The sequence below is a fragment of the Balaenoptera physalus genome, assembly GCF_965194825.1.
Source record: "Balaenoptera physalus genome assembly, chromosome: 18".
Classification (NCBI taxonomy): Eukaryota; Metazoa; Chordata; class Mammalia; order Artiodactyla; family Balaenopteridae; genus Balaenoptera; species Balaenoptera physalus.
Window position 1 is genome coordinate 4955385 of NC_138899.1, and position 13069 is coordinate 4968453.

Sequence of the window (13069 nt, forward strand, 5' to 3'; positions counted from 1 at the left end):
AGGACACATAAACTTACAGAATGTCTCATTATAAACTCAACACCACATGCAGCTCAGTGACAACATCAGTCATTCGTGGATGCAATTGGAAGTTCTCCATGAAGTCAATCCGTGCTGGGATAATCAGGAAAATTCCCACAATTTCATAAACACCTATGTTTTAAGAAAACATTTAATTTTTCTAAGTGACTCTTTAATCTGTTTTTTTTTCCACTTGATTTTCAGAACCAAAGATAGTCAGATGTATAATTTTTAAAAAGATACATTCTGGGTTTTATTGTTTTAAACTTGGTCATTCTAACTTGTGAATTCTTTAAAACTTGCTTCTATTTTCCAAAATAGTATGTAATAAACAGGTTTGGGAAACATTGCTAGTTGGTTTTACCAATTAGTAAGGGAAGAAGTATTCATTGCTCTCCGTTACAATTAGATGATATAATAAGTACAATTGCATCATGTGAGTGTAAAGAAGATTCTGGATATAATAGATTATCCTGGTTTTTAGCATACATTCTGAGAATAAGCCAAAATTAAATATCTCAATAACATCTGCTAAGTTTTATGCGCAAAAATCGCAAATTATTTGCATTATTCATTATGGTAACAGGACTATTGTGAAAAGCCCAAGCTTATTTATGAGCTAACACACTAAGCAAGAACTCACTAGAAATGAAAGAATCTATATATTGTTGTTATAATAGAGAAGTTGTTCAACATAAATCTGATTGAGGAACAATATGTTTGAAAATGTTATACTAATAAACCTGTATTTAGATTATCTGGGATTATCTATATAAAGGTCAAAACTCAATTCCCAGATTTATATTAGTACATTTCCACTTAATAGAATGTCTCCATTTCAGTGTACACTGAAGAGACCAGGAACTTTGCCAATGGTAACTAAATTATATATAGTGAGATTTGAAAATAATTAACAGCAATTTATTTCAACATTACTTAGCATTAGAGAATTAATCAGTTAAAGTAACCTTACCTGCCTACCATATTAGTAGCTTACTTACAGATACCACATCTGTATCTCAAGAGCATGAACTCAATGTTTAGGTAGTTTTCTCTTACCTGCCTCAGAGGGACCCCCAAATCTCACTGGCCCACAGTTAAATATAACTATGTAATAAAAATACTATAAAAGAATATAGACACATTAGAATTTTAATGACAATGAAACATTAATACTTCAGATAATAAAATTAAAATTGTAGATTTTTGTTACCTAATGAACATTCGAACTACAATTCTCATTTTATTATCAAATAAAAATGCCAGAAAGCCAGGTCACTTGTTAACTAATCAAATTGTTCCAAATTTGCCCAAATTTTGTAGCTGGTATTTCTAAATATAATAATCTTGAGAGAGTCCTTAGTCATTTTAACCCTTTTAATTTAGGGTTCTTATTATCCTAATAAAATTTATTTCTGATTATGGAAAACTTTGCAGTCTTTTTGTTACTCTGAAACAATCACAAACTTGTAGAAGAGTTGCAAGAAAAGTAAAATCAACTTTTTCTCCCTTTCTTCAAACCATTTGAGAATAAATTGCCACCTGAAGCCTCATCATTTCTGAACATTTTGTGTGTATTTTCTATAAATAAAAATATCTTCCTTTATAACTTCAAAACACTCTTCAAAATCAGGAAGCTAATATTGGTACTTACTACCATCTAATCCTTGGATTCTATTCAAGTTTCACCCTTTGTCCCCAAAGTGGCCTTTAGCGTAAAAGAACTAATTCAGAACCACATGTTGCATTAAGTTGTCACATCTCTTTTGTCAGCTTCAGTCTGAAATAGCTCCTCGGTAGGTCCTTTACTTTCCTGACCTCGACGTGTCCAAAAGTGATAGGCCAGCTATTTTTCCCCTGAAATTCCCCTGATTAGTATTTGTTGGATTATTCCTCATTATTAGATTGAGGTTATATCTTTTAGGATGAAATATCAGAAAAGTCATCCTATCATGTAAAATATAATTTCAACCTGTGCCATTAACAATGATCTTCACTTTGTCTACATGATTAAAGAGCTTACAAACTACAAAAGCTCACTCGAGAAGAAATGGATAACTCAAGTAGCCATATCTGTATTAAAGAAAATTGAATTCAAAGTTCAGAACCTTCCAAAAAAGGAAACTCTAGTACAAGATGGCTTGATTAGTGAATCCTTCCAACATTTAGGAAAAAAATAACACCAATCTTATACAAACTCTTTCAGAAAATACGAGGAGGGAACATTGCCCAGCTCATTTTAGGGGCCCAGCATTATGCTCCTATCAGTGTGATTTAATTTTATAAGAAAAAGAAAACTAAAAACATTATATCCTTCATGAACATGGCTGAAAAAATCAGTGCGTCCTGTCAGTCAGGATAGTTGAACAATTCGTAGCAGCTCAATACAATTTTCATTTCCTTTCCTTTGCAAAGTCTAACAAGTAGATGCCCATAAATTCAATTGTTTGATGTCTTTTTATTTGTTTGCATTGATTTCTCATCAAAATTTGAAGTTCTATTGACACAGTCAATACCAGTGTACAATTTATCAACTTAGTTATGTTCCTGTGGGATTTTGTGTGTTGAGATAGCAGAAAATGAAATAAAAATCATAGAGGGTTTTCACCATTTTAATGAATACCACATTAACTCAAAAATCTCTGAATACATCAAAAATAAAGGGAATCATCCCAAAATACCTTCAAAAAAACCCTAGAAGAATAATGCCTAAATAGGTTAATGTTGATCAATATTTCCTTACATGGTCATCTCTAAAAAAGACCAAACAAACCAAAAAGAATTATGTGGAATACTGTAACCATTAATATATGTGCATATACATGTACTTTTTACGTTTAATGAGTAAAGTATCTTGATCAAATTAAATATGTATGAAGAACATTTAAATATTTATGTATATTGCTTTTCATTTTCTGTACAATTTCATAAAATTGTAACATAGACTTTCTAGCTGTAAACACCAATTCATGTTTTGTCTTTGGCAAATAGTGGTACTAATTACAGATAATATTGTATATATAATGTGTGTATAAAAATCTATTTATCTATAAATTTTCTAGAATATAACTGCCCAGGGATGCAAATTAACCTGAAATTATTTGAATGAAATACCTTATTGAGAGTTGAGATTTGAATTTATTTCAATACTTTACAAAGTAAAATAATATGCACTGGATTAATTTTTGATTCACTTTATAAAAACTGTAATTGCTCCTCCCTTTTTTATCCTAGATTGTGGTGCTTGTAAGTCTTTTGTTTTGTATTGTAGTTATTTATATATATATAGCCATCTTCCCAGGAAATCTAGCACATTCGGTGCTCAATAGCTTGCTTTTTATTATCAGAAGCAGGAAAAGTATCTTTTCAGCAGGCTGAAAAATTAAAACAGCTGCCCAGAAGACGGTGCGGTCTAATCCCTATGTAGTGTGCTTAGATCACGCTTCAAAGGGGAGAAAACTATTTAATTCCACAGTTTTGATTATTTTGACTTTTCAGGAAGGGAAAATCCCCCTACCCTATCTCCACATAAAGAACTTCTCAGTTAAATAAATCTGTATATTTGTCCTAGGGCTGCTGAAATGAAGTACCACAAACTGGGTGGTTTAAAACAACAGAAATTTATTCCTCCACAGTTGAGGAAGCTAGAAGTCCAAAATCAAGGTGTTGGCAGGGCCAGGATCCCTTTGAAATCTCTACAGGAAGATCCTTCCTTGCCTCTTCCGGCTTCTGGTGGCCCCAGGTGCTCCTTGGCTTGTGGCAGCATCACTCCAATCTCTGCCTCTGCCTTCACGTGGTCCTCTTCATCCTCCGGTCTCTGTGTCTTCACATGCTGTTCTCCTTTCTGAGTCTCTCCTCTGCTTATGAAGACACCAGTCACATTGGATTAGAACCCACCTAACAACCTCGTTTCAACTTGAGTACATCTGCAAAGACCCAATTGCCACAAGGACCTGGGGTTAAGATTTCAACATATCTTTTAGGAGGACACAATTCAACCCATAACAAATATTATTATCTGCCCACAGGATCAATGCTGATCACTGTTAATAAGTGACTCAAGTTTTTTGTGTTAATTTGCTAAAAAACGAGTTTAGATTTATACTATTTCCTCCCTCATTCTCCTGTGCAAATGTGTGCATTATCTGATTAGTCTCTTTGACCTAATCTATAGACCTAATTACAGCTTTGTTGAATTCAACAAAGAGCACTTGTTTGAAAACCCTGCAAGGACGTTATGAAATCATAAAGACATTTGTGAATCTGAAGGTAGGCCAAACATGAAGAAAATTATGAGCTGCAAAATGAACTACCTACTCAATCTATTATGTGAATTGTCCCCATGGTATGAAAAAAATATTTCCCCTAACCTAAAAGATCACAGATGCTAGAAACTAAGTTTTGGTTCTTAATGAAAATTAACATTTTTATGAAAAGTACTTTTAAATAATAAGATTATGGAGTTTTTTTTTAAAGGTGCTTATAATTGAATGAATGCACTCTCCCTGGAAAAGAGGTATACTGACTTCACTAATGGTCTGTGGTATAAAGTGAGCTCAGACTATTCTTAATGAGGGCAATTCTGCACGTCCCATCCCACCACTCAGTACTGGAGACCCTTTCATAACCAGAGACGCGCAGCTGGCCTGGGGTCCGACTGCTGCTTTAATATAGCCTAGGAATAAACACATTGGTGCTTTCAGAGTTCATCACCACTCTATCGAGTAAGAAGAGGGAAGGACATGAATACAGGAAGGGGAGAGGAAGGAGTTCAGTAGCATCAAGGAACTGAAAGAAAACCCATGCAAATCAGCAATGATGGCCTGGGGGCCAAGACCTGCTGCCTCCTGTTTTTGCATAGCCTGTGAGCTAAGAATGACTTTCACATCTTGTTAATGGTGGAAAATTTTTAGGTCTCAAGTTAAGTGTTTTTACCGCAATTTTTAAAAAAATCATAAATGTTTGAAAAAAAGGTAACACTTTGTGACATATGAAAAGTATGTGAAATTCAAATTTCAGTTTCCATAAAGGACGTCTTATTGGCACACGGCCCCATTTATATACATGTTGTCTATGACTGTTTCCACAAAATGGCACCTTGGAGTGATAGATAGCCTTCAGGGCCTAAGGTATCGACCACCTGCATCTTTACAGAACATGTTTTCCAACCTCTGGAAAAGATAAAACGTAGACATTTAGGGGAAGAGTGGGACAATGCAAGACACTCAGCAGACAAATCGTAGGAGGCACTTAACAAAGAGTAGACCATCAATAAACGGTGGTTATTATCACTATGCCAGCAATTGAACCACAGTGTGTATCATTGCATTGATGGGAAAATGCATTAAATACTCCGGCCCACCTACTTTAATATCAACTTTCGGATCATAACCAATTCTCTTTCCAAAAGTTCCAGAATTCCTATATTTAAAAAGTAGTTCTAGGTAAAAAACAAGTTTATGAAAAATAATGAACATCTTTTTTTTTATGTTCTCTGTTCTACCTAGAGAGTAATGAGCTGCCCAGTGGTCAGGAGAGAGAATGTTATTAGAAAATGCTGGCAGAGAAATTTTTTACCCTCAACATAGTCAATTGTACTGCAGTGTTATGAGCCAGCAGGAATACCCCACTGAGGCAAATGGGACACTTGGTTCCAAGTTGTTCAAATCGGAAGGGACATCCCTAGGAAAGATAATAAAGCAAATTAGTTAAGAAGGCGTGTTCAACGCAGAGAACACCACAAGCACTGCTGAGTGTTGTGACTTGGGGAGGGTTGTATAAATGCTGCTTTGAAACTTCAATGAGCTGTTGTTAACTATCCACGCTAATGGGGGAGAAAAGAAGTAGAGAGATTACAAGAGTGTGAATTACCCCAAGTCGTTTTCGTTTGGCTTTCGTATGTGTTCTATGTATTTTGGGCACCCGATTCACCTTAACAGTTACATTTGCTTTGCTTAATATTAAAAATGATATTTCCTGGGCACTCACAAATCATGGCATGGAGAAGTCAGTTAGAAACCGCTTGAGAGAAGCAGACATTGACTTTTAAAATGTGCTGTCCTATTGGACCAGAGTGGATGATTCCGGGAAATGTTTTTTACACAGTGGAATATTGATAGCTGGCAATACGTGAAGAGGGTGTCAGCTTGATGACAAGGGGGGGTCTTCTGGATTTGCTTGGAGAGTTCCTTTTGCTGAGTGCTGCAGAATTTCCTGGCTCTAAATTTCCCCGTGACACCTCCATTTTCCAGGACTTGACTCACGTCCTGCTTCTCATGCCTCCCTGGGGCCTTTTTGCATCTAGACCTGAAGCAGGAACGTTCTTGGGGGTAAAGAGTCGATCATGGGAACAGCAGAAAGAGAAAGATAAGAAAACTCAGTCTGTCCATGCCACTCTCTCACTTTGTCACATCTTAGCCTTCCCCCTCCCCATATCCTTGAGTCCATTCTCTAGTAGGTCTGTGTCTTTATTCCCGTCTTGCCACTAGGTTCTTCATGACCCTTTTTTTTTTTTTCCCCCCCTTAGATTCCTAGAGGGGTGGGATAGGGAGGTGGGGGTGGGAGGGAGGGAGATGCAAGAGGGAAGAGATATGGGAACATATGTATATGTATAACTGATTCACTTTGTTATAAAGCAGAAACTAACACACCATTGTAAAGCAATTATACTCCAATAAAGAGGTCAATAAATAAATAAATAAATAAATAAATAAGAAAACTCAGTCTGTTGTGTTAGCTACGATGGACTCACATCTAGCTGCAGTCTTTTCTGAAGGGACCAGTAACATAAAATGAAACTTGACAGTCTGGCCGAGGTTTAATATGGACAAACCTAACCGTCGCCCCCAAGTGAGGGAATTAGCAGACTGTGAACTGCTGAAACCAAAGACCGTTCCACAGAGGCAAGTGTGGTGGAAATACTCGAGACACCTACCTATGATCCCCATCTCCTGTTTCACTGTTCTGGGTAATCCCCTCCTTTGAGTGTGTGTATGTGGAGGCTACGGGGAGGGTTCTGTAACTTTCTTCTAACCCCAGAATCGGGAAAAGGTGACAGATGTATGTGCTGTGTGTATGTGATGACAGGATGATCCTATATAAGATGTACTGGCCGTCTGAGGTCCCCACCCCGTGCCAGCTCTGAAGGGCCAGGGGACCTGTTGAGGGGAGCCTGTGTCGGGGAGCCCACACGGTGAGGAGCTGGAGACAGCCTCTGGATGCTGACGGTGGTCTTTGACCAGCAATTGCAGGAAACCGAAATCCTCAGTCCTACAACCCAAGGAATGGAATTCTGTAAACAAAAGTTGATCTCTCTCCAGTTGGGCCTCGATACTGCATCCCCAATCGACACTTCACTGATGACTGTTGAGAGTCTAAGAGTGGACCTAGTTTACCAAGCCTGGACTCCTGACCCACAGAAACTGTGAGAAAATAGATGTGGACTTTTTTAAGCAGTTAGGTTGGTGGTAAGTTCTTACACAACAATGGAAAAATAATACAGGAAGACATTCCAAGACTTTAATCCAGGTACATCAAAGGGGGCTAAATAAGACACTAAGACTCAGAGTTCCATTTCCTAAGTAGGTGCCAGGAACCTGCCTTCAATAAGATTGTCTGGGAAAAAGACTTTTTTATACACATTGCACTTTAGTGTATGAAAGTATTGAGAACTCTTGCAGTAAAGACATCTGTTTAACAGTTAAAGTTGGAAGGTCCCAAATGTATTTTTTCAAAACAATTTTGGGTGTATGAATATGCCAAGAGAAATTTTCACCTATGGTTGCTCGGGATGACCTGCTGGTTAAAAGAAAGGTATCAGGATACAAAGAATGTGGTGCGTCTGAATATCACAGTATTTATTCACGTATGGTGACCACAAGGACTGTGGGTTGGAATTTCTATTTCTGACTGCAGTGGAGATCTTAAAGAAAGAAAAAGATAGGGCAGGGCTTTAAACTCCCAATTCAATTTATAGTCAGAGAAATATAGTCAGAGAATTAGTGGCCTTAAAAATACTCAGTGAAGTAAGTCAGACACAGAAAGACAAATACCATATGATATCGCTTATATGTGGAATCTAAAAAAGAATGGTACAAAGGAACTTATTTACAAAACAGAAGTAGAGTCACATATGTAGAAAACAAACTTATGGTTACCGGCGGGGAAAGGGAGGGGGAAAGATAAATTGGGAGGTTGGGATTGACATATACACACTACTATATATAAAATAGTTAACTAATAAGGACCTGCTGTAGAGCACAGGGAACTCTACTCAATACTCTGTAATGACCCATATGGGAAAAGAATCTAAAAAAGAGTGGATATATGTATGTGTATAACTGATTCACTTTGCTGTACAGCAGAAACTAACACAACATTGTAAATCAACTATACTCGAATAAAAATTTTAAAAATAAAAAAGGAATATACGTTTACAGGCAAAAAAAGAAGAAAAGAAAAAATGTCTTCTTTCTTACAACCACAGTAGATCATCGCTAAAGACTCCAACCAGACAGGACATTATTCAGGTTGTACATTTACAAAGCAAGTTGAATGCATAGTTGCCGAATTTCTTAAGTGAGGCAAGGAGAAGGGTGAATAAGGAGGGGGACCGTGAGATTTTGGATGAGGATGAACATGAGTCTTGAATGCCAGTTCCTGCAGAGTCCCCTTGGCCATCAGACGGGCCCCCCCTCCCCCTGTCTGAGGAGACTGGCCACCGAGCTTAGAGCCCGTGTGAGATCTCAGCAGAGGCAGTCTGTTGATGGGGTTACCATGAATGCTCCTTCCTCCAGACTCCTAAATACAAGCATCTTCCAGCATACTCTGTGTGGGGTAATGCAAAGTTTGATCTTGGAAGAGACAACTTGTACACACAAATCATTGCTAAATCAGGCCAATTTATACTGGCAGAAAAGTAGCAAATATGTGTGGGAATGGATTCTGAGATTGCTAGACCCATAAGACCAATATAATGCTGGATCAGACCAAGCTTATTGTTTGGGGTACACTTTCCTGGGAATTTAAATTTAATGTGTTAGTTCAAGCAGCTGGAAGTGGATGAAACAGTTCACTTGGATGACTGGACTGAACGATGTACTGAAGTTAATGGGGCTGAAATTCTAGAACTGCCATAAGGCAGAGAAGGAAATCTAAAAGCCTGGGGGATAACAATGTTGGGGTAGATTATTATACACAAATATTTTACTTTCTTCTTTACTACATCATCTGGCAGGGTCTCGAAGACACTCAGTTTACTAAGATATTAGAAAGACGTGGGTGAGAGAGACAGCATCCTTGGAAAGCTCGTTGGTAACTGACATGCAACGGAGCTGTAGCCAAGGAGAACTGTGGGAGACGCATCCATTGAAATGGGTATCTTGACTGTAGAAGTGATGAGCTGAGTGACGAAGCCACGTGGAAGTGCTGAGACGCTACGGACAAGGACGTGAGATTATGGAAATGGGAAGCAGGAGTGTGGTGTTCCTCACTGTATTTTGTTCTAAAGGCATAGGAGGAGGTGGCTAATTGGCTGTATTGTACACGGGCATTAAATAGGCGGGCAGTGTACCAAAGTGTGAACTGATTTATCTAACTGAAAATCTCTTGAAACCCAATATGAATCCCTGCAATGAGAATTTATGCCATCACACCAAATCGCAGAATGAAGTGTGTTCACAGACCCAGATCTTCTTGGGTGAAAGTAAGGCAAGATTGTCCTCTGACATAGGCATGATAACTTATATATCAGTATTATAAATCTTCCTCCCTTTGTTGTCGTTGTTATAATGGATATACAGCAGAAAAAAGGAAAATATCCACATTTGGGCAGATTGTTTAACCCTGGTTCTTATTTTTTTTTTTTTTGAATTTTATTTTGTTTATTTTTCCATACAACAAGTTCTTATTAGTTATCTATTTTATACATATTAGTGTATATATGTCAATCCCAAACACTGGTTCTGATCTACGCAGTTTGTGGTACTTTGTTACCACAACACAGGACAGGCTGGAAACATCTGGATTCTGGATCCCCTTCCTCTGGGCGCCTTCCAGCCTCCCAGGCTCCTCCTTCCCTCTGTCTTCATGTTCAGAAGCCCTCTTCCTTTGCCCTCCTCCTCCAAGAATATAGGTTGATCCCTACAAAGGGCTAAGTTCTCCCACAGGAGACAGAAAACCTGTTGGATTCAAGTTACTTTCGTTTTCCTTGAGGGAGTGCATGGCAAAGCCTGGGCCATCAGCATGAAAAGAAAGGAAAAGGGAAATGAAAAGAGAATAATTACTTTTTACCACTTAAATAAATTATTCTGCTGCACATTCCAAATCTACATAACCATTAACATAGAAAAAAGGCAGACACGTAGAAGAGTAGAAAAATATCAAAATAATATACACTTGAGATCAATAGATAAAACAAGTGGATTCTGGAGGAAGTACCAGGGATGGGTATATGATAAGCTCAAGGACAGACAGAGGAGGGAGAAGAATAACCCCACCCTCCGTTGGTCTTGCGTCCTGAAGCAGGCTGGAGCTAGAGGAGGGAAACTGATATAGCACCCTTCAAATTTGGAATTTCGATTATCGCATGAGAATGAGTGCTCTAAACACTGAATCAAAACTGCGTTTAGAACATGAAGTGACTGTAGGATTCTCCCTTTCCTATGAGCAAACAAAAACAGGTACGGGACCGGCAAGAATTTTCACCCAGGAGCAAGAAAAGATTGCACTGTATAAAATTTAAAGGGATGGGGAAGCAGGAAGTTCCACTGCGATCACAATTTTCAAGTTAAGCACCTTTTTTCTCGTCACACCAGTTACGCACATGTTCCTTGACTCCAGTAAGACCTGCATTCAGAGAGAGGACGTCCACGTCCGGCACCTCCACACCAGGCCCATCTGAATTTATTTCCTTCCTTCCTTCCCCAGTTTAAATTCTACGAACCATCACTTCCACCCCTGTGCTCTTTGTGCTGTCCACACCCGTAACTCAGATTCTCTCCGTTACACTTGCCAGTCAAAAGTCCATCCCTGATGGGGGTTTCTCCACATTTTACCCAAGATGCTGAGGGCACCAGAAAAAAAAAAAGCAGGATACGACGCTGCTGCTTGGTACCACTGCAAATACAGAACGCCTCGCCCTTGACTTTGTTATTAGCCACCGAATTTCAGCAAATGGACTTCCTTCCACTCCTCAGAGAGAAGACAAGCCACTGCAGGGGAACTGTTTCATTTTCCATCCCTCGCTATGACCGTCCAGCCCACCTGTACCTGATCAGGTGTGTCAAACACGCCGAGTCTTCCCCGGTTGCCATGGAAGATGTACCTGTCCCATCTGCCCATCTGCGCTCAGGACACCGCCCCCTCCTGGCATCTCCAGGGACTTCTCTCTCTAGTTTTTCTTGTATCTTTAGCTTTTCCCTCTCTAGGGAATTCTTCTAAGCCCGACTGACTTAAACATTCTTCATCTTCCATCTTAAAGCCAACATTTGACCCCAATAACCCCAGCTCACCTTCCCATCCCTTCCCCAGCCCCTGAAATCCACCACCTGCCCCTTGACTTCAGTGTCACGTCTCTCACCGAGGTCACCGATAATTTTCTTGTCCATAAGCTCAGTGGACCGGCTGAGCTTCTTCTTCCTTGGCCTTTCTGCAGCCCTGGGTCCCTCCCTCTCCTTGAACTGTTTCCTCTCGTGGTTTCCATGGCATCCAACTCTTCCGATTGCTCTCCTGCTTCTCTCACCCAGTCCTCCCCCCCTCCTCTCCTCTTCCTTCATCTCCTCAGCCCCTCTCGGGTTCCCCCCCAATCCCTTCCCATCGCTGTGCCCCTCGGGGAGCTCTTCCCCTCTGTGACTTCAGCTACAACCAACAAGCCGGTAACCATCAGTGGTTGTGAAATCCAGCCCGACTTCTCCGTTGTGTTTCATAGTCATGTGACCGAATCTCAGCTAAAGCTCTCCATCTAGATATCCTTCTGGCACCTCAAACTCAAAATGACCAAAATCGAAAACATATTCTCACTTACGGTCTTCAAACGTCTATCTTGATGGATGATTCCTACACCCAGTGAAACTCTCTGGAAAGTTGAAGCTCTTCGATGACGCCCCCCTCCTTCTCTCAATCAAACCTGAAGTCCTATTGATTCTACCTCTTTTTGGGTCCCTCACAGGTGAACATCTAAACCCTTAACATATAATAAGAAGAAGAACCTTACCAAATCCTCTCCTTTGTCCACCCTACAATTTTCTTTCTACCCACAAGTATCCTCTCTTCTTATTTCTGACTGTGTCTTGCAGAAATCACGGGATTAAGCATGATAATTAGAAGAAGTGTCACACAGGGGTTTCCAACAGAGCCTCAGGATCCTGACCATGATGCTGTGATCACAGGCTCTCACACTTACCGGCTGTGACCTCGGACACGTTCTTTAACCTACCTGTGTCCTAAGTTTCCTCACCTGTAAAAGGGGGGCGTTAGTACATAATATTATACTTCCCACCTCAGAGTACTGTTGAAAGGGCTGAGCAGGTAAATTTATGCCAAGTGGTTAAGACAGAGCTTGGCACGCAGTAAGTGTTTGGAAAGTGTGGCCCAGTATTTATTATGGTTATTTCCTTGCAATCACTCTCTCTTGATGTTTCTCCGAAGATCTTTGCTGGGCAAACTCTAACATGGGAAAAAAAAAAACATCCATCTCTGGCTTGTCCCTGTGTGGGAAATAGTTGCTGGATCCTTCCAGCCCACAAGATTACATAAGCCCTGGGCTCCAGTGGGCCTGCAATCTGTCCAACAAAACTGTAGCTTTTCTACTCCAATGACATTTGCTCTTTGGCAAAGATTATTTGATAGCTTTCCTCAATTCTCAAACCTCCAGTAACTCCTCCCCACAAATCCTCCTTTTCAGCAGATGACTTTGCCTCATGTTCAGTTGAGAGATTGGAAACCTTCAGACAGAAACCCTGTGATCTCCTCATCTCAGATCTAAAACCCTGGGCTTCCCTGGTGGCACAGTGGTTAGGAGTCTGCCTGCCAACGCAGGGGACGCGTGTTC